Consider the following 23,106-nt stretch of genomic DNA (forward strand, 5'->3'; position numbering starts at 1 on the left):
GAAACTTTGAGAAAGGTTTTAAAATATTTTATATTTTTGTCAATAAAGTATTCCTTGTGCCATTATAGCCAACAAGAGATGCACTTTCTGTATTCCTTACTGTTCCTTTTGGTGACAAATTCAAATGATTGAGTAGACCTATCATCAAATACATTTTGCCAAATTCAGGTTCAGATTAAGCACAGAGAAAGGAAATAATTCTGACTATGAATTCACCAAAACTTAACATATTTTCATAGTTTAGGGAAGTTACATAAAGTCAAACAGTGATAAAATTAGACCATGGATCAAAAGAGGAAATGGACTGAAGAACAGAGCTGTTAGTCCATTTTTAACTGCATTACACTGTTCAAAGCACATATGCTAACAATGTGAGTTAGAAGATGAGTTACAAGATGTTAGAAAGTCACCATTTTGACCTATTCACCTCCTATTTTGTGTGCTGACTGGTCCTGATGATAGCTGGCTCTGACTGTGTCCTGACCCCTGCTAGTCAGTCCCAGTGCCAGTGGTATGTTAAGCACACACACAGGAATTAAGGTACACTTATAATTGGCATGAACTGCCCTATAATTCCCTGGTGGATAATAGAGCAAGGGGATGAAAACTACCTATAAATCCATAGTATATAATATGGCCTGCAGTTTAGAGGCCAAAAGTCTATTTTTGCACTTGCATGCATGCACTGCTGAAAGCCTGAGGTCAATTTAAAAGCAGCTCTGATTTTCAGCACAGCTTTTAAAAAGTAAATTCACTGCAAAATCGACTTTGGTAACAGGGCCACTGGAAAAGTAATAATCTGCATAATTATTTACACATCAGGATCCCCCAAGGTCTTCCCTAGGTGTTCCAGGGGTGGGACTTAGGTAATAATAAGCAGGGCCCCTATTAAAGATGTTTTTTAAACCCTGGTGAGGGAAAACTACACATTTTATTTTTCCACCGTGTAGGAAATCCCCTTCAAAGTTAACTTTGGTACTGTGAGCACTGTGAAGTCTTAATCTACATCATTTTTACATATTAGGAAACCACTAGGTCTCCCCTAGGTGTTCCTGGAGTGGTAGGCAATTATGAGCAAGGTCCTTATAGAAGATGTTTCATAAACCCTGGGGAAGGGCATCTGCTCGTTTTCCCATTGAAGATACTTAGCCCATAGACTAACATTGCAATATTCTATGCACACTTAATTATTTCTTGGAAACGAATAAATATTATTCAAAGACTTAACAGAATGGTATTGATAAATACAACAGATTGTTCTTGTTGAATTTATCATAACTTGTACAGAAAATAAGTTAGAACACTTTCATATATATGAATCAAAATACAGCCTTCATGCAGTCTTCCCAGATTGGGCAATGCTAACAGGCTTAGCAAGGCTGCCTTGGTGAGGTGATAAGTGGCTCCCCAGGAGATAAGCTATCTGCTGGAGAGAGCTCTGCAAAGACACAGAAATGCCAGGGCTTGGGGGGAGATCATAAAGCATGAGGCTTCAAAGGAGGACAGGCAGGGAATGCCAGGCCTACCTACCCCCAGTCCCTTGTGCCCCAGGCATATAGCAGGCTTAAGGAAGAAATCTGTCGATGTTAAGGGGAGGAGAGCTATGGAAATGAACCACACTGAGAGTTGGTTTAGTTAGCTGAAACTGCTCTGCTGAAATCTAAGCCATCATGGATTTTGGAAGAATAGTGCTTTCTGGGATACATTTTTGAGGAAGTGGTCATGCGCCTGTTTTCCACCCTGCATCCAATTGGACAGGGGTCTCCCCCTCTTGATGTACAGAAGCTGAGAATTAATATGTGAGAGGTGCTTAGCCTCTCAGTTCTGCTGCGTGAAACTACAAGAAGTAGGACCTATTGGAATCCTGATCTGAACTCAAGGGCCTGCCAGTTGAGGACTGCACCTACTGCACTATCTGGTACTACCTCTCTGAGGCCTTTGCTTTTCTTCAAGAAGGAGTAAGGAGTGGACTCCCTGCTGCTACAAGTTGACAGAGCCTAACTGACCATTCTCCAGCCAGGGTCCCCCTCCTGGAGTGCCTCCATTGGACCTTTAAGTGGTTGACAAAGTGAATTGTGGAAAGTGTAGTCCAGACCTGCCAAGGACCATCTAGGAGATTCCAGATCATGAGATTTGTGTTTTGGACCCTGGGAACTTGCAAGGAGAACTTGTGGAAGGACCTCCAGATGTTTGGGAAAGTTTTGGGACCTTTGAGAAAAAAAGCTCCATAAGGTGACCGACCCAACCGCGAGGGCCAAGCCAGCCACCTTAAACTGCGATCCGGCCTGAATTCCAGGTTCATCCCTCTGAAGAGCTCGGTTGGTCGGACTTCCTGGATTTTAGCTGGTGCTCCCTGAAAGTCAGGCCGGTCAACCCTCACTGAATCCGGCTTGGTGAAGAGCAGCGAGGGCACTCTGAAGAAAAATCTCCAGAATGATTTCTATATTTGAAGGTAAAAGTTTCATTGGGCCTCCAACTTAGTGTATCCAAGAAGGGCTCCATCGCAGTCAGCCTGAAACTTTGACTTTGTCCCGGTCAAGCGTGATTGGATCTCCCAGAATGGCGCTATTGGTTTCCAAGCACTAGAATGTGTTTATTCTTTAAAAATTCATATCTCCAGTTACCTATTCTGGATTTTGGTTGTTTGCATGTCTTTTTTGTGCTCTTGTACTAGTTTGTGCTTCACTGGTTTGGTTGCAGCATTTCCATCAAATAATGCATTTGTTGGAAGAAGATCATGCCCTTGATAATTTCACCCCTCTGTTTTGCTACATCCATCTGACTATGAGCTTGCAAAAAGTCATTTTTTGTAACGTGTTTTGTAGTGGCTGGTTGTATAAAACTCTTACTATGGCATTGAAGCGTGGAACTTTAGCTTTAGAGATTATGTTAAACAGCTTTTTCTCTAAATGCAAATCTGTATATAGTTTCGATCCATGTTCTAGGACATCTGGGTAGACGTGTCTTTATATCATTGTCCACATATTGTTTGGTCACAGAGTTGTGTTGTCACACAGGCTCAGTCATTTCAAAGGGGTTTCCTTGCTGCTGCATGAAATGAAGAAGGCTGTCAACATGTTTATTAAAACGTTCCCCTCTCTTTTTCACAAGTTCTTGGTGAGCAACAGTTTCATGATGGTATATTGAATTTGTATTTGTCATCCTCTGAAAACATTGCAAATAAAAAGAACTTCATGGTAAACCAGCTGCTATTGAGCAACAAATTCACTTTTATGTGTCTGACCAGCAATCCCCTTGGAGCTTTTCTGTGATCTCTAGATCGTCTGTTCGAGTTTCATATCTGCAGCAACAGCATTGAACTTTCCCTCTCTGTCTTTCACCACAAAATATCTTTGGAAGAGTTTTCTTTAGAGGTGTGGTTTTTACACCTCTAGTTTCTTCACTGTTTACAAATACCAGGACCCATATCTCAGGTAGTTTATGCAATCAAATTTGCAAAACACAGTAATCAGTGACTCCACAGTCTTCACATGCAGCCCCCAATCACCTTCCCAATCAGCATGCACCAAGTTTTTTGCTAGAACTATCATATGTAAAACATTTCCCCAGAACTTGAAAAATTCTGATTTTTCTTCACATTCTTTGACAAACTCTATGAACTGTAGGCTTATTTACAAGTCCATTGCACTGCTGGTGCTTCACTCTTATTGACACACTAGCAGTGCAATGGGCCTCCCCATATTTACAAGGTCATTTAAAGTCACCCTGCATGACTTTTCATGGCCTTTTAAATATGTTTCCCACTCACACATAACTCTGTGGGAAAGGGGTGCTCCATGGGTGTTGCTGTGGGTGTGCTCATGCAACATCCATGTAACTTGATGCATTCTCAGATTTACAATATTTTGCAATCATGGGGATGCGTCAGAATCCTATGCACCCCGAGGGTAGGCGTAAGCAGGCACAGCGAGGAGAAATACTCCTCCTTTTTTACTCTTTCTATGCGTGCTGCATTATGCAGAATGCATAGAAAGAGGAACATGCCTTTAATGATTGTTTGTGTGCGGGAAGGTGTCCGTCCTGCACAAAACCAATCATCCCCTCAGTGCAGGCACCCATGACTCAACGTTGTCTGCTGGGGTGCACAACTGATATTTGCTCGCCAGCACAGGGGAGAAGGACAGGAATGCCCCAATCTTGCACATATGGTGCATTCCTGCCCTTTTTTTTATACATAGCAGCATAGCTGGAAAGGCTTGCTGCTCTGCCATTTGTCCAAATGTTGTAAATATGGCCCTTGGTTTTCAGGTTTTCTGATTTTGAACTGGGTGTATTGAACATTGCCTGGCTCTGCATTATGTCTTTTGAATGAAATGCACCCTGTCCCTTGTTCAATTCTGAGATAAGATATGCAAAACCTAATTTGTCATTCTTGTTCCAGAAAGCATTCCAATACAATGTTTCAAAATACTCAGATATGATGAGCAAACCGTGTTCTGAATAAACATAATGATTTCCGCTCAGCACTGACTGAACCGTTTTGCTTCCAAAGATTTCAGCCTCAATAAGTCTATGGTCTATGCCTCATTCACTGAGATAACTTCATGCACACCTCAACACAACATTTGTCATGTGGAAAACGCTTATCATTGGATAAAGATCATCATAAAAATGTCAGCTACAATACGCAAAACACCTTCATCACAGAAAATTGGCAGGATAGGCTGGTCTTGAAGCTGAGCACACACATTTTTAATTTTTTTAAGAGCTGAGTATACTATTGCATAGTTTGTGACTGGACATGTTATTACTGGTAAAAACCCAACCTTCTTCAGTGAGACGGTATTCTGTAAGGTCAGAGCATGATTTCCAGCCCATGAAGAAATTGGCTTTCTTTCATCCTATAGTCTGCACCAAATAAGCGATATGATAAATTCAGTTAACTCAGCTTTGAGGACCGCAGCATCAGGTAGAAGAAGATCCACGTCCTCAACCGCTTTGAAACTTTCTGGTAGACTCAGATGTGTTGATGGCTTGTATTGATTTTGCACATGTTGGCAAGGCAGTTGGGTTATAGGTTTGCAGCTTCATTTGTTTATGCCTACAGCTGACGTAGCTTGTTTTCCAACAGGTACTTCACTGTTACAGTCTTGAAAAAGCACTGTGGAAGTATCATGTTTAATGGATTTTCCAGATACAGAAGAGCTGTCTTCAAAATCAAAATAATCAAGAGCAGCAATTGTAAATCAGTTCCTGGTAAAGTGACTTGGAAGTAGTGTGCTGACGAATTCACAAGATTTTAAAGCAAGAGTTGCTAACAAGCTCCTGCTCCGCACTATGTCATTATAACTTGTTGATACACCAATCATATTAATTGAAGTTATTTTTATCTCTGTACTTTTCCACTTGTGGGCAGTCATCATGTGTAGGCGAGTTTTCTTTTTGCCATGATGTAATGCATAAAACATGATTTGGAAAAGGCAGCACATTTTCTTTTACTTCTTGGCTTATATCTTCAAAGCCATCATCAATGTTGTTGGCTTCTATTCCGAACTCAAGAACATTAGATGTAACAGTTTTGCTTCACTGATAATAAATAGGCCTGGGCAGAGTTTGAGGAGTTCTGCTTCGTGAAACTCCGCAAAGTGGCAAAAAAATTCTGCCATGCTACTCGTAGTTCCTCGTGCGGGAGAGTTTGCCGGTTGCCCGTTTATGTTGCCATGTGCACATCCTCGAGGTGGAAATTGTGCATGAATGGCCCTATGCGGTCTTCATATGCGTCCTCACGTTGGAAATCACACACAAATGGCACCACGCAGTTCGCATGGGTATGACCATCTTGTTTTTATACTCTCTGTGATGGTGGTGGAACTAATTTCCATTTTCAGTGCTTCTTTAATCCTGTTTAATCCTCCCCCTTTAAAATATATCTTCCCCTCATTTTTATTTATTATATTAGTGTGTGTCTTTGTGTTTGTGTATTTTAAGTTATTTTTAAATGTTTTGGGTGTTTTTTGTGACTTTTTATATTTTGTTTATTTTCCCCTTACTTCCTGATTTCTTCTTTCCTTTCCTTCCTTTTCCTTTTTTTCTACCCCACCAAGCACCATAGCAGAGGGTCGTCTTCCTTACGGATGGCACTGCGGCTATGTTCATCAAGGAGGAGGTAGCAGGGCCAGTTTTTTTGTGCTGCTCCACCTCACCTCCATGCTGGCAGCAGGCCCGGCAGCAGATGTTCCCTGTGGGGCCATCCACTGCGCTGGGAGGTTGTCCGCCGGTGCATGTGGTGCACCAGTCATGTTCAGCGCACCATCTAGCAGTGACACACCGCTGGGTGGATATGGTAGATCGGGACCAGGACCTGTTCAACCTGTTAGGTGTCAAGATTCGGAGACTTAGTGAGTATTAATTATTTGTTTTGTTTGTGTTCTACAATTCCAACTTTGTTTTCCCAATAACTTGCTGCTCACACTCAGAGGTAAGTTATATTTAGTTTACGTTGGAATGGTATTATTATGTGATCAAGTTTCTAGTTTCTGCTAGAAAGGTGCTCAGCGCTACCTAATCGTACTCATCATTGGTGCTCGCTTTGGCGAATTAATTAAGTTCCATAGCAGACTGTCCTCCTGTCACTATATTGAATAAGTGATATCAGTGAGTGGCATGTTCTCTGTGTGACTTTGTTTATGTAGCTCGTACAGTTCCAAGTTATTTCACAGCAATGTGTAGTATGCATCTATGCATTGCAAAAAAGGGAGACTGAGTTGGTCCATCAAGAGGGTTGAAGAATGAGAATAGGTTCAAAGATCATTCAGTGCAATACATTAGTTCCAAATATAAGGGCCTATTCACAGAACTAATCTGAGATCAAATCCTAAACTTACTACTTTTGGTATTCACAGAAGGCATTTATTAGTAGTAAAGTTAGGACTCCTAACTTTACTACTACTAAACTGAGACAACATTATAACTTTACAACTTTTGGTATTCACAAAAGGCATTTAGTAGCAGTAAAGTTAGGAGTCCTAACTTTACTACTACTACATGCCATCTGTGAATACCAAAAGTAGGAAGTTTAGGATTTTAGCTCAGTCTAGTAGTAGTAAAGTTAGGAGTCCTAACTTTACTACAACTTAATGCCTTCTGTGAATACCAAAAGTAGTAAGTTTAGGTTTTTATCTCATATTAGTTCTATGAATCGGCACCATAGTTTTTGCTAAGGAAATTTGGAATAGGGATTTTAGGATTAATATGGGCAACTCAGCTATAGTCGATAGTCTCAAAACTAGTTCTATAGGTGATCTGCACAATAATGTGACAGCAAGCCCGTAATCACACGCTGTACTTTCTGGGGACTCCATCCCCCACCTGGCATAGCGGTAGACACCACCAAGGTTTGCAACACGCACCAGGAGGCGCATAAAGGCTGCTCGGCGCTCCCATGGTGTGCAAGTCCATCATCACACTCTGCACTTTCTGGGGACTCCATCCCCTACCGGGCATAGCGACAGACGCCACCAATGTTTGCTACACGCTCCAGGAGGCGCACAAAGGATGCTTGGGGCTCCCGCGGCACGGGAGACGCATGGATGCACCCGGGCCCTGCCCAGGCAAAGCCCAGGCCAAGGGTGGGCCTGTATGCACCCGTTAGCGCCCGGAGGTGGCTGGGCCAGACCTGGTCTCTTGGCTTTTGTTTCCTGGTCTCCGTAGAGCGTATAGCTTAAACCTTGGGCTCAACGAGATTACCTGCGAAGAGGCACCCCAAGACCCAGAAAGGAAATTTCATTCTATTCTATTGCAATCTCAAGATGGGAAAAAGAAAGGGGAGTCATTTAGACCCAATAAGCGAGAAAGGTGACGCAGAATGCAATTCAATTAAGAACTACTTGACCTCCATTATGGGCGCAATTAAAAATTAGACTGGCAAGGTTGAGGCTAGGATGGACTCAGCAATGAATAGATCTGGTTCCACTATTGCTAAACCTGACCATACTGAACGAGCACAGATAGGTCTTGATTGTTGAACTCTGCCAATGCCCAAGTCCACAAATAAAACAGAATCATCACTTTGAAGAAAGACCCCCGAGCGTCCTCCTTGCCTGAGCTCTAAATCTTGTGTGATTACAGACATGCAATCATTATCCGCACTAGAAGTTAAATCCCGGTTGGATAGCCCTTCCTGCAAAAAAAGTAGGCAAGATCAGAATATAAAAGAGCTACCAAAATCTATCGTCCCTGATTCAATCCCTTGTCTTTCAACTACACAAGATTCAAATAAAAATAAAACTATGGGTAAAAAATGCACAAGAAAGACCTCTAAGGGGGAGCCTGCTTTGACAAAATTGGGTGCAAATTATTCTGCCAGTTTTGATCATTTGTGTGAGCAGCTAAACTACATACTTAATTTATGCTCCAGGGCATATGAAAAAATAACCCTCCTAGAGGGAAAGATTGAGGAAGTAGTCTCAGCCCAAGAAAAGCTCATAAGAACATCAGATGTCCTGGAACTTCAAAGGGCCGCAGCGGGCTAACAATGGGCCCGTAAATAAAGCATATGCTACTCGACAGAGACAAGAACTAAAACAAATACAATGCACAAGGGCTGAAATTCCATCGCCATCTGTGCTGCCGCTGGAAAAACAAAAGATTCGAGACTTACGGGACACTGATCACAGGGCATCTAAAAGGATTAACAGTATCAATCAACTTGGTCAAAATAAAATACGACCTCACATTCCACCAGGGTGTTCTCCTTACACAGTAAATGGGGAAAATGTCCCTCCACTCTAGCAGGAACAATATGAGAATCTCATGCATCCCTAGTGAACAAAGTCTCTTTCTGGCTGAAGGGGAATTCCAACTGGTCTTATGATCCTTCCAGGGAAATTATCTCTACAAGAAGAGTTAACTGGGTGGGTTTAGCACCAAAGTCATCCCCTGGGGATTGCATAATTGTTAATTTCAGGAATCCGCGCCGGGTCAAAACTCTTTTTTACAGTGTTGGAGATGGCCCTTTTTGCAGGGTTATCCCCAAACGTTTTGCTTCTTTCTCCTATTTTTTCCTGACCTGCTGTTGTTGGTTTTAGGACTCTGGGCACTTTACCACTGCTGATCAGTGCTAAAGTGCATATGCTCTCTGTGTAAATTGTGTTATGGGTTGGTGTTTCCATGATTGGAATATTTGATTTACTAGTCAGTCCCTAGTAAGAAAGCACTGAGTGTGGCAGGACCTGTACATCAAACATTACTAGTGGGCCTGCAGCACTAATTGTGCCACCCACATGAGCAGCTCTGAGAAGGTAACTCAGACCTGCCACTGCAGAGTATGCGCGCCATTTGTAACTGCCATGTCGAGTAGGCAAGTGCCCATACTTGCCAGGCCCTAACCTTCCCTTTTCTCACATGCGCGTCACCCCTAAGGTAGGCCCAAGGTACCTCTGTGGGCAGGGTGTAGTGTATGTGAAAGGTGGGACATACCCTGGTGTGTGTGGCATGTCCTGATAGTGAATTACAACCAATTTCGTTGTTCACTATTTCAAGGTGGCCTGTTCCCATAGGACGGAATGGGGAGTTTGTTTATAACATCTTATAAATATACCTACCCCTGGAAACAAGGTAGACAAATAAAGTTTAGAATTACTGAACTCAGAGTCTAAAGATGCATCTTTTAGTAAAGATGATTTTTACATTTTGTGTTTGAAAATACTACTTTTAGAAAGTAGGTATTTTCTTGATCAGCCATCCAGTGTGCCTCTGCTGGGTTTGTGGACTGACTTTCTGGTTTTGGGATGACAGGGGCTGGGGAGGAGCAGTGCTTCAAGTGAGTCTGGATAAGTCAGGGCTGGGCTGAATAGACCTGGGCTCCATTCAGAGTAGTGGGAGGAGTTTTCACTAGCACCTGTTTAGGCCCGGTCTGCATTTAGAGTGGTGGGAGGAGATTTCCCTTGCACCTGAAAAGGCCCTGTCTGCCTTGGACAATGCTGTCTCCACCTCCTGCTAGGAAGCTGGGACAGAAAGGACCAAACTGATTTGGACTAAGCACAGACACTATCTGCCTGAGAGGACAAAGGATTTTGGACTGTAAAAAGTGGGGCCCAAACCTCTAAACTTTAGAACTCTTTTGGCACCAAGATGACTGCCAAAAAGAAGGCGGGACTACCACTTTGCTGTGTGCTTTGCTGTGTTGGACTGCAGTGGCTGCGTCTGTCCTGGCCATCGAAAGGACTGGACTGAACTTTCCGCAACTTCCTTATTGAGTATCTCCAAGGGACTGAAGTAAAGCTTTTCTCCTGATCTGAAGTCTCAGGGACTGCAAAGACTTCAACAACATCTCAGTACCGCTTCTGAAACCGCTGTTAAAGCTGCCACAGAGAAGGGAAACGCAACTGACTCTGGTGCTGGCCCTGTGTCCTGACGGCACATCAGACCGCACCGTCCTCATCTCACACCGCAACCCTGGTCTCACAAACGCAGACGACCGCCGCCGCCGCTGCCGAGCTGCTGCTTGCACCATGACCTGTGGGCACCGCACCGCCTCGCTTCACTTTGCCATCCTGGTCTCACCGACGCCGTTGATGCTGCTGACTTTGACACCCATGGCATCATGGCTCGGGGCACCGCTTGTGAGTTTCACAACGCACCGCTTTGTCCCACACAGCCGTATGGCCCGATCATCGCCAGCTCCAGCTAACCGGCTCTGTCACCTGCACGGCAACCTGAGAGCACAGCTTCGAGCATCGTCTAGCCCTGCACCGTAAGCCTTAGTTTCAATGATGCCGTCTGGACGAACGTCACCGAGCCGCTGCCTGCACCGCATCGAGAGGACGCCGCACCCTGCACCTCTTCCATTTTGCAACGCAACCGTGACAGTTACTATGACCAGCTTGCACCAAAGTGTCAGCCCCAACAAGAAAGGTACTGTTACCGAGTCTGATCAAGCTTTCTCTGGCCCGTACCAACGCGGTTGGCTGAAACTGTTAGACTCTGTTGTTTTAAGCATCGCAGTAGCCCCGGAAGGAGCTACCGACTCGTACAAACAGTGTTTTTCAAGTATTCTTGCAAAGTATACCTTTTTAAGTACTGTATAATGGATTTTTATCATTTTGGTCTTGTTTTAAGTATATAAAATATTGGATATTTTTCTAACACTGGTGGGGTGTCCTTTTGTAGTGTTTTCACTGTATTACTGTTGGTTATGTGCAAATACTTTACGCACTGCCTCTAAGATAAGCCTGACCGCTCATGCCAAGCTACCAAAGGGGTGAGCAGGGGTTATTATAGAAGTGTAGCTCCCTTATCCGGACTAGGAAGAAGGGTCCCTACTTGGACAAAGGTGCAAGCCCTTGCAAACTAGGGACCCCTGTAGGAAGGTGGAATCTGACTGCATGGTTACCCCCACTGGTTCCTGGTGTTTTGCTGGTTTTCGACTAGTTTGACTGGGATCCTGCTAATCAGGACCCCAGTTTATCTGCTTTCTCCCTAATTTGCAATGCATGTACTTTAGGTACACTCCAGATTGGATACTGGGGTACCCTTATCAGTCCCTAGTATATGGTATAGCATGTACCCAGGGCATAGGTACCCCAGAGGCCTCCCAGGGGCTGCAGCATGTATTATGCCAACCCTGAGAGAGCATTGAAACTGATACCACAGGTCTGCTACTGTTGCCTGTGTAAGGTGGTGCATGCACCCCTTCCTTAGATATAGGTTACCTATATCTATTCTAAATCACTGCACATATAAACCTATCAGTCACCCCTATGGCAGGCCTTATCAATCCTGAAGGCAAGGTGCTGAGTTTTATGTGAGAGGGTGTCCCTGCATGAGGAGAGCCCCTGTGCAGCCTTCGGAACCTATTTTCTGGGGTTGTTTGTGATGCCGCCAACCATATATATTTAAGTGCATTATAACCTCGCGGTAAATGCTAACTTTAAAACGGCTGCTTAGAAACATGTTGTGTTTGGTGTCAAACACCTTGGAATCATACCTCCCCACAAACAGCGGGGGAGGTATAATTCCACCCTTCTAGAGGGACTTATATGAAACACCTGTACACCCGGTACCAGCTTTCTCAACCTGGGCATCACAAAATGGATGCTGCCAGCCACAGACACGAGTCTGCCCTCCTGCTGCTGAGCTGAGCTCGAGCAGGGGAAGGCTTGACAATAGGTTTCCTGTCACTGGGAGGTGTGACCACCTCCCAGACAGGATTCAGTGTATTCGGGCTGGGTGGGTGCACTCTGAGGGTGTTTGAAAGTCTGCACTGGGGGCACATTTGGTGTTCCTGTGCATAGTCCAGTTCAAACTGGTTGCAGGAGCCATTTGCTCCTGCTCTGGTGTGAAACCGGACAAAAGACATGGGTGTAGCCATAGCCACCCCTTTGTCCTGACCCTCCCATAGGTGGGTCCCCAGAGTTTGTCCCACCCCTTCCTTGGGTATAAAGTAGGAACCCTGACTAGACGACTTTAGATTTTACCTGGACTAAACTCTGCTACAGAAACCAAGTACTTCGACGATCTACACTTCGCTGGACGACTGAAGAATCTCCCTTGGAGTAAAGGAGTTACTCCACTCCAGCAGCAGGCACCTAAATGCATTTGACCGGTTTGCATCTCCTGAGCTCCTGAGGACTCTGAAGATTTCTGCAACACAGGAGGTGGGTTCCTGAGTGTCCCTGAAGGGGATCTGACCTCTTAGCAATTCTGAGACCAGTATCCCTTGTGGGGACCGTGCAACCCAAACCCCTGTGCACTGTGTACTTTTTCAGCAGCATATGCTTTTGGGCAACCCCTGAGGCTGTACTTTCGGCTACATGTAGTCCTCACCCCAAGCAGTATTTCCACTGAAGGTATCTGGCCTACACTCCATGAGTGTTCTGTGGGCTGGTATTTCGTGATTCAGCTTGAGGTCCCTTCGCAATCCCTGGTCTGTTGGCCTGTGGGTCTCTGTGAAGGTAACTTTGACTTTCCTTGGGCTTTCCTGGTTGCTCCAGATGTTCCCTGACTCTCCATTGCTTGGAGAGTCCCCAGGACCTTGCTGGTCCTCACCCTAGCTTGTTTCCTCAGCCCATGTGGATTGCAGTTGCCAAGGCTTGTTGGTGTTCCATCCGGACACTGACCCCCCAGAACTCAACTTCCTTTGTGGGCCAGCTCACCTCCAGACTTTGGTCATCGTCGACATCTCCTGGTCCCCGTGGCTGCAGAGTCAAGCATGCCATCTTCTCACCTGAAGCACCCGACATTGGTGGGCATTCGTCTACTGAGCCCCTGGTCACCCTGAAGTGACCCAGACTCTGTCCCCTCTGCTTTCAGGTTCTTTTCACCTCAGATCCAGGCTTGGATTCCACCAGACACATTTCATCCTCCCGGCAGCCACACTTCTTCGCATCACGCCATTGAAAACGACGAGGGTTTCTGACACCACTTGACCCCTATGCACCCGGCTCCTCTGGGATAGGTAACATGGGTACCTCAGTACTCACAAGGGTGCTGGCCTTAGAACCGTCTATGTTCCAAAGGGTTTGCTTGAAGTTCTCTCAGAAGTGTCCTTAAACGCGACTTTCCCATAGGGTTGTAGGGAGCTTGCACCTGTGTTCTCACACTGCACCCATCCTCCGTGGGTCCCCTGTGTCACTACTTTGGGTGGTTCCTTGGGGTCCCAGCGATTCTCTGTGCTCTAGGCACTGTGTCTAGTTAAGTCGTGGTTATTATACCACTTTCTTAGTATATGGTTCAGTCTCCCCCTGTAGCCCGCTGTGTATTGTGCTATTTACTGTCGTTCTAGTGATTTAATATTGTGTGCTTTGTGCTCTAATCTCATAAAGAGGTTAGTAGAGAGTGTTTAGTAATAAATACATACATTTTATATATCTCTTGTGTGGTTCTCCTTTCATTTGGTTATTCAGGAGGTTCTGATCTGGTAAAACAAGCTGCTTTACATTCCTTCGAGACTTAGCCTGAAGGCTGCTCTCCACAGCTACCACTAGAATAGCTTTCTATAAAGGTTGTCTTAAATGTAATCATCAATAAGGGTTGTTTGGACTGGTGCAAGGTGCCCACTTTAACTATTGGACAGCATATACCAGGCCAACTTCTCACAACCCCCATTTCTAACTTACAAACTTGAAAAAAATCACCCTTCTTATGGTGAGGATATTAAAGTACAACTCTTAGGCTTCTTTTACCAACCGAAAGCCTGTCTTTTCATAGGACATATAAATAGATTTCCGCAAGCAGACCCTGAAATAGTCAAAGCTGCTCCCACAAGACTGATGAATGACCACCTCCTTTCAAATATATTTGAGGTCCTGTCAGACCTGGAAACACAAAATTGACAGTCATTGGTTTCAGAGGGCAAAATAACTCCAAAATAACAGGGTATAATACTGCCTGCATTACTTCATTCCGTGCCTAACCTTGGACCCACTAGGAAAGAGGGCCTTAGTATTGTCTCATGGAATATTGCAGGTCTTTGCTCTAGGATTGATAATACGGATTGGAAGATGTTGCTCAAACAATACCAAATTGTCTGATGCCAAGAGACTTGGATAATAGACTCCCTCCAGAATGATGGGTATGTCTCCTATTACGTACCAGCAGTACCATCATGATTGGGTCGAGCCAAAGGGGGCCTAGTAACTTTTTTATCAGTGGCACTGAGAGATATTGGAAATAGAGAACTGTGTATATCCCCATATTTTCAGTTGCTCGTAATCGCCATGTCCAAGTCATTCCATTTGCTCTTAATGAATTAGTATTATAATGTTTTTGACTCAACTGTGATTAATATTATAGATGATTTGGAGGATGTTATGACCCATGCTCAGATCAATCATCCGAAGGATCTTCAAATAATGTGGGCTGGGGATTTTAACATAGGAATCGGTGACCCCATGGGCCAGGAATCGTGTGGCATCTGTGATGAGGGGGAGCAGTCCCTGATGCATTTTAAATATGCGCTATATGGGGACTCATTACATAGAGTTGTTGTTGTTAAGAATTAGAAATTTGCCAAGACCTGGATATGGCCATTTCTCCACAGATCCCAGCCTATGTGGGTCCCACATCATCTTCGAATATTGACCACATTTTATTTAGTGCAAATTTGACACAATTTTGTAAGGGATATGTAGTAATGGCTAGCTGTCTAAGTGACTACAATACCATTGTATCAACTTTAAACTTAGCTGTGATCACTGAGAGGGACAAGAAAATGCAACATAGGGTAGTATATGACAGAAAGAAGGGCATACATATTAAATGGGGAAAAGTTGATAAGACAACCTCTCTTGCAGATCTTATGGCAAAGAACAAGACTCATATTGAGACAGTCCTCACAAATTCTGCCCCATCTGAGGATGTCATAGTGGTGTTTACAAACCTTAAAGGCCTTATGGCAGGAACATTAACTAAGTGTAGCAGAAAAGCTCCTGCTAACCCAAGATGGTTTAATAAGACCTGTTCAGAAGCGCATAAGACACTATGGTGCAGCCTAAAAAAGACCCAGAGGAATAACGCTGAAATAATAAAAGCCAGGAAAGATTACAAAAAGGTAATTGGGAAAGGAAATTGTATTTGAAAGAGAAAGCTTGGGAAGATTTAGAAACTGCTTCAAGACAAAAAGATTCACATGCTTTCTGGAAGGTAGTAAACTGAACCTCCATGCTTGGTGATGAAATGCCTAAACTAGATATTATAGTGCCAACTGAAGCTTGGGTAAAGCATTCTTCGGAAATATTTTCCCTCGAACCAAAAGATAGTAAATAGGTCTTCTGCTTCAAAAACCCCCTTTGATATAAAATCAGCTCAGGTCCTGAGTAACTCAATAGAGGTGAGTGATGTACTCTCGGTTATAGAGAATAGTCGTCCAGAAAAAGCCCCTGGCCTGGACAGAATCCCGGTTGATTTGTACAAGCACTTACCGTTTTTTTGGGCGCTCCTGATTACAAATGTCTTAAAGACTGCTATAGTGGGCCCTTTAGTAAAGACTTGGCAGGAAGCCATTATAGTTCAGATTTTTAAAAAGGGGGATAAAACTCTACCTCATTGTTACCGCCCAATTTCCCTGCTCGACAGGTCAGTTAAAATCTTGGGCAGGGTTATCCTGGGCAAACTGGAACTCTGGGCGCTTGATTCTCAAGAGCTCTCGATCTTCCAGTTTATCATTAATTGTTCAAAAGTACACCAAAGTTCAAAAGGGCTGTGTAAATTTATCATTTATGGACCTAACATGTGCTTTCAACACAGTGAATCATCTTAAATGACGGTTCATGATGTCACAAATGGGAATCGGTGGAGCAATTATCACCTTGCTCAGTAGGCTTCATGAATACACCTCAGCCTCAGTACGCTACAGTAGTAAGGGGGCTCGAAATAAAGAATTCCCCTCTGATATAGGGGTAAGGCAGGATTGTGTCCTGGCCCCATTCCTTTTTTTATTATATCTTAACCCCTACCATGCGTTGGATGCACGGTAGCTGTCCGACGCATAAGAACTTATGTGTGTCAGACGGCTCCCGCGCGTCCGGCGCCATGGCACAAGGAATTCCTCCGGTGCTGTCACAGAGGGATTCCCTTTTCCCCCCAACAGTCTTGGGAGCTGGGGAAGAGCTACCCCAGTCTCCAAGGCAGTATTTTAGGTTTCCCTGAAATGACGATCAGCGAGCAAGTCGCGCTGACGTCATTTCAGTGAAACCAAAACTGAAATGAGCCAGGAGGCTCATTTCACTTTCACGTTTTAAATGCTCAGGGGGCTATCTCAGCCCTCTGAGCACGTACAAAGTCAGGAGAGGTATTGTTGGAAAGGGGAGAATCTCCCCTATCCAATGGCACCCCTTCCGCAAAACCAGGTAGTTTTATGATCGGGAACTTTGAATTCTCCACAGTACAATTTGGGCCATTTCCTGTTGCAGCCACATATGCCTACCCACACAAGTGAGGTACCATTTTTATTGAGAGACCTAGGGGAACACTGGATGGTAGGAAATTTGTGTCAGCCCGGTGATCCCACAACATTCCCACACAGAAAAGTGAGGAAAATGTGATTTTTTTTCAGCTAAATTTTAACCCTGGGCAACACACTACGCTACACAGTGCAAACACGCGTAGCGTAGTGCAGCGGTAATTTTTTGCTTGCTCGCGGTCCTCAACGTCAAGTTGGCAACCGCGAGCAAGCAAAATGACTTACCGGCGAGACTTTCTCCTCGTTCGCAATTAGCAACATCAAGTTGCCGATCGCGAGCGTGGAAAATAAACCTCCCGGCGAGATTCTCAACGCAGGGAGGTCAAGTGTCTCATTGCGAGTGGTCGTGTATGCTTGCGACCGCTCGCGATGAGATACTACCAGTCCACATTGAGAAAGCTGCCGCTCGAGTAAAAATCTACTCGAGCGCCAGAAAACTACAACTCGCACTGTGCAAGCTGCCGTTTTCAATGATTGCACAGTGCCGGATGCTTGTCCGCACTGTGCAATTCATGAAAACGGCATCTTGCACAGTGCGAACAGGGTACTACGCAGTTCGCTAAGTGCTAAGCGTAGCTTGCGTAGTGCGAAGTGCACTTTGAGTAGCCACACGTAGCGCTACTTCGCGAACTATGCCCAGGGTTACTAAATTTGAGGTTTGCAGGGGATTCTGGGTAAGGAAACGTTGGGGGATCCACGCAAGCCATACCTCCCTGGACTCCCCAGGGTGTCTAATTTTCAGAAATGTGTGGGTTTGGTAGGTTTCCATGGATGGCCACTGAGCCCGGGGCCAAAAACAAAGGAACCCCCCTTGCAAAACCAGGTTGTTTTATGATTGGTGATTTTGATGTCTCCACAATACGTTTTGGGCCCTCGCCTGTCGCAGGTACTTGACCCACCCACACGAGTGAGGTATCATTTTTATCAGAAGACTTTGGGGAATGCGGGGTGGGTGGAATTTTGTGGATTCACACAGATTGTAGAACTTTCCATCACAGAAATATGAGGAAAATGTGGTGTTTTGGACCAAGTGTGAGGTTTGCAAGGGATTCCAAATCCTGGATTCCTCTGGGTATCTAGTTTTCAAAAATGTATAGGTTTGCTTCGTTTCCCTAGGTGCCAGCAGAGCTAGGGTTCAAAATCTACAGCTGGGCACTTTGCCAAAAAAGGGTCAGTTTTCACTGTAAAAATGTGGTGTGTCCACATTGTGTTTTGGGCCGTGTCCTTTCGCGGGCACTAGGCCTACCAACACAAGTGAGGTACCATTTTTATTGGAACACTTTTGGGAATGAGGGTTGGGAGCAACTTTGTGGATCCATGCATATTCCAGAACTTTCCATCACAGAAATGTGAGGAAAATGTGTTTTTTTACTAAATTTTGAGGTTTGCAAGGGGTTCTGGATAACAGAACCTGGTGAAAACCAGACAAGTCACCCCATCCTAGATTCCCCTGGGTGTACCATTTTAATCAGGAGACTAAGGGGAAAACAGAATTTTAGAGAAGCTGTTATTATCTATTGACTTTTGATGCATTTCTGGCTTCCAAATGTAAGACAATGTGTAAAAATGAAGTCACTTTGAAAAATGTCCTATAATTCACATGCTAGTATGGGTACCCATAATTTCGGAGATGTGCAAATAGCTACTGTTTCTAAACTCTATGGGGCATATTCTCAAGGAGCTATCTCCGAGTTAACGGCACTTTATCGTAGCCCAAGTGGCGATACATTTTTCGCCCCATTCACAAGCTGGTGTTAACAGCCCATAACACCAGTTTACCCGCAATAGCAGCCGTAAAAAACATCGCCACCGATGACCCCGGCAACTATCACTAATGAGGTGCAGAGTAGGCATTCCCGTGCCAAAAGCTGCAGCAGCACCACTCCGCAACATTCTTAAAGACCAGACAAATCGGCGATAAGATCACAAAACATGCAATAAGGTGTTTTAGCAGCAGGAAATTAACACCTGCTCTGACCTGGTGTAAAGTCGGACGGCAGCCAGCACCACAAAAGGGAGCCCAGACCAGAGCCACACCTGAAGAACAATAGTGGACCAGCGGGGAATCTCTGCCAATTCCTCCACAAACCACCCAGGCAGTGTGCATGATTCCTACACCTTCCGACAGTCCATCATCAATCTGGGCCACCAGGATGGCACCCACGGAAATGCACTGCTCGTTGGCCAATACCAAATGCACACACCACATACCTCAACTCCACAATCATGCAACACACAACACAGGAAATCAACATGTCACAAGCTCACATACAACATGCACACCCACCAGGCATGACAGCACAACTCACTGTTGGAATGTAATGTAATGTAATGTATACTTATAAAGCGCACTGCAAACCATCGGGCATCCTGGCGCTAACTGGGCCAGCCATGTACATTAGTCATCAACGGCATGGCACCTCGGCCACACAATAGCAGAATGTCAGAAGAGGTGGGGACCAGGCATGTGCAAAGGAGGCAAGTGACCGATGAACGAGACTGTACACAATACCAAGTGTGGCGTGGATGTTACGGCCAGACTGCAGTATGCAGAACACACGCATATCCATGTTGACACACGCCGCTGGTGTTTGGAGTGTCGTGGAGAGTGGATGCAACCATGTCACCCCAGCCAGTGGGGAAGATCACGGAAATGTAGCTTGTTACGTCCCCCCGTAAGTGTGAGCCGAGTGGGCTGGCCCGGCGTACACCAGGCCAGCGTAGGGGTGTGAATAAAAGGCATATGACTCTGGGCGTGGTCCTCTTCCGGAATTCCCAACGTCTCTGCCAGGGCGGCGCCTCTCACCCTGCCACGAGGCCGACGCCGTGAGCGGAGTTGCCAGCGATCCTGTGCGCCTGCTGCACCCCTGAACCAGTCCAGCCTGCCCCTGCGTACCCAGGTCTCAATGCCCACCTGCCAACACTGGCGTGTGTCAAAGAGGGTCCACCACGTGCCGGTGCAATCTCCAAGTCCAAGGCCTGCGACCTTGGCAGCCACCTCAGACCATCACGGCTCCCTGAACACAGGCCCGCAGTACTCCTTACTTGTTGACATACTCCACCGGCATGCACAGCGGACAAGTAGGTCACACATTTGGAACTGAGTCTTGATTACACCATGGCAGAGACAATTAATTCTGGCTGAGTGTATGTCACTATACACCCTTCAATGTGGTGCCACCAAGTCTTAGTAGTACATCACAACTGCAAGATTATGTGGGCCCACGCGGACTTCTGCTCTCGGCCTATGCTGTGTTCGAGTAGATCACAGAATTGGAACTGGACATCGATTATTTATAGGCAGAGTACATATCATTGCACGCAAGGAGAGGCGTAAGAGGATGACGTATTGCATTTGGGCCAAAAAAAGGATCATCATTATGAAGGTGATCGAACACTCCTGACAACTGCCCTGGTGTCACTAACTCTGTGCATCGCGAGCCAACAACACATGGCAGTGGGCCACTGCTGACCACTGCCTCCGGCCTACACTGAGGTCCAGTAGGTCACAGAGTCTTGATTTAGCAATGGCGGAGTTCATATCAGTGTACCGCCATCATCACAGATTGCGTTCCCACTCAGCCCCGGTGCCACTAAGTCTGTTCCCCGCCATTCATGGACACTCTCTGGTGGTACATTGGTGGCGTCTGAGTCTATGAACTAGGGTGTAGTTCTCATCCTCATGTAGCTAATACTGAAATGGTGGTGGCAACGAGACTGTCACTTTCCACTCCTCAATTTGCTGCTTCTGGATAACATCAGACCTCTCCATCATGCCCTGGAAGACACCTTCCACTGTCCCCTGCAACCCTCCGCCACATTCACCTCGCACATCGATGAGGACCTGCCCAGTCCGTGTGGCCCTACCTCAGTGCACCGCAAGTCACCGTCCTGTGGCGGGGTACCTGTGCTGGCCGCTGTGCATCTGGGGCCACTAACTGTGTGCAGCTCAAGTCTCTGGTCATGGCTCACCAACTTACCCATGCGGTTGCTCACGGGCACGGCCATCTTGTTTTCTATGCTGCTTGGAGGCTGGTGTTGTTGGTGAGAAATAACATTTCTCTGCCATCCTTGCCTGCCGTCTTCCTTCCAGATGGCAATGATGACGGGATACAAACACACTCGTGCAAAGCACAATAGATTACATTTTAGTTTAATTCCTGTTGTTCCGGCATTATCTTTTTTTTCCCTTATATTACATGGTTTTCTTTTTTGGTAGCTGACTTTTTCCGGTTTCTAGTCTCTAGTTACCTTATCTTCTGCTTTGTTGGCAATCTTTCCCTGTCTCCTATATATCTTCTAGTACTGTAAAAGTAAGACTAATAATACCACATTTTGGTACTCTACTGTCTACCGTGATGACTGCAGGCCTAAGTAATCTGGTATTATAAATAATATTCACCATGTATGTTTGTTGAGTTCACAAGACAGTGGCCATTGTCATGGACCTCTCCCCCCGCAATGTTGTCTGCTATCTCATTCATTTATACAGCATACCAGCAGTTTTCCATGACAGTGCAGCATGCCTGGAAAAAACGTATGAGGTCCCACTCCCATTACATTTGCCAAATAATTTAAATGTAGTGTTAAAATAATCCCATACACATACTGAAAATGATTAATTTATTATAAAATATGTTAATAACCGTTTGCAAATATGAACTTTAAAGTAACTTAATTTTTCTTAAAACATTAACTAATGTAAATGAATTCTAAACATAACTGTAAATAATTTTACAATATTTTTTGAGTTTAAAGAAATGTTATTATAGATTAAGAAGAAATTAATGGCAAGCCATCTCATTAACAACATATGTCTTTCATTGACCATTATTCCACACCTAGCTTGTCTAACATTGTGAATCAATAAAAATGAGCCATGTGATATTTTTGTTAGAAGACACTGCAGTGCTAACTGCACTGTAGTGATGTACTGCAGTTGTATTTTTTGATTGAAAAAACTATGGGTGGCATAGTTGGCATCTAAAATATGTATAATATTTTATTTTAGCTACACAGACCACCAGTGACACTGTCTCCAGTGCCGGTTCAGGAGAATCAGTTTGAAGGAGAGAAGCAGTGGCAGGGATGGGCTCTGGTAAGTTGCATAATTGCTTGCTGATTGACAATTACTATTATACTCACTAGCTAGTACCAGGGCCTCATCAACTCATGACTATGATCCCCTCAGCTTACCAGCTGCAGACGTGGTTGAGTTATTATGACCTATTCTGTCTGCAACTGACCTAAAGCTCCCATAAGAAGCGTTGATAGCTTGAGGGAAATGTGAAAGAATGGAAGGTTAAAAGAAAGGAAAAAGGTATGTGGGTAAAAGGGTGGGTGGGTGAAACGGTGTGTGGGTGGGTAATGGGATGGTTGGGCGAAAGGATAGTTGGAAGAAAGAGTGGATATTGATTCAATGGATAATAGTTTGTAAATGTTGGTGAAAGACTGGCTGAGAGAAAGTAAAGCTTGATCATGGTGGCTATGGGTAGATTAAAATGAAAGGATGAATGAATATTTGGATTGTTTGAATGAATAAGCAAGGTAGCTCTTCTCATGTAGAGGGGCATGCTGCTCACCTACTTCACTTACTTTGTTTATGTAGCGTTACCAAAGTTATGGTTCAAAGTGGGGAGTATTTTTATGTTTTTTTCTACTCCCTTGACTCAATGTATTTGTTAAGTGAGTCAGATGTATCCCACCCATTAATCACCACCCCCCTCCCTCACCCATGGCATTTTGCCACCTATTACCAAAGTGCATTATAGTTCAATTTGTGACGTGACTGCAGTGTTGGCTGTGCAATGTGCATCTGCTACAGTGAATGCAGCATATACAAAGTTTTTGTTGCATTGCAAAGTGCAAACTGAACACAAGGTGTGTTTTTTTCACCCACTCAGAATCCTCTCAGTACTTCACTCCTTTATGTTTTCCTAAGTTCTTCCATCCCAGCATCCCATGCTTGGCTTTTGCCACATTTGATGTTATAACCATGTGAAGTGAAGTGATTCCAGAATATATTTCATGGTTTTCCATAAGAGATTCATTTTGCACCTGTTCAGATGTTTCCCTTTTGAATTCCATAGGAAACAACCTTTACAACGCAATTGTTACATCGCATTACCTTTACAACGCGATTGTTACAATGATTGCGTTGTTACAACTCAATGCCATTACATCGC

Source organism: Triturus cristatus, chromosome 9 (assembly GCF_964204655.1).
Source record: "Triturus cristatus chromosome 9, aTriCri1.1, whole genome shotgun sequence".
NCBI classification, from domain to species: Eukaryota; Metazoa; Chordata; class Amphibia; order Caudata; family Salamandridae; genus Triturus; species Triturus cristatus.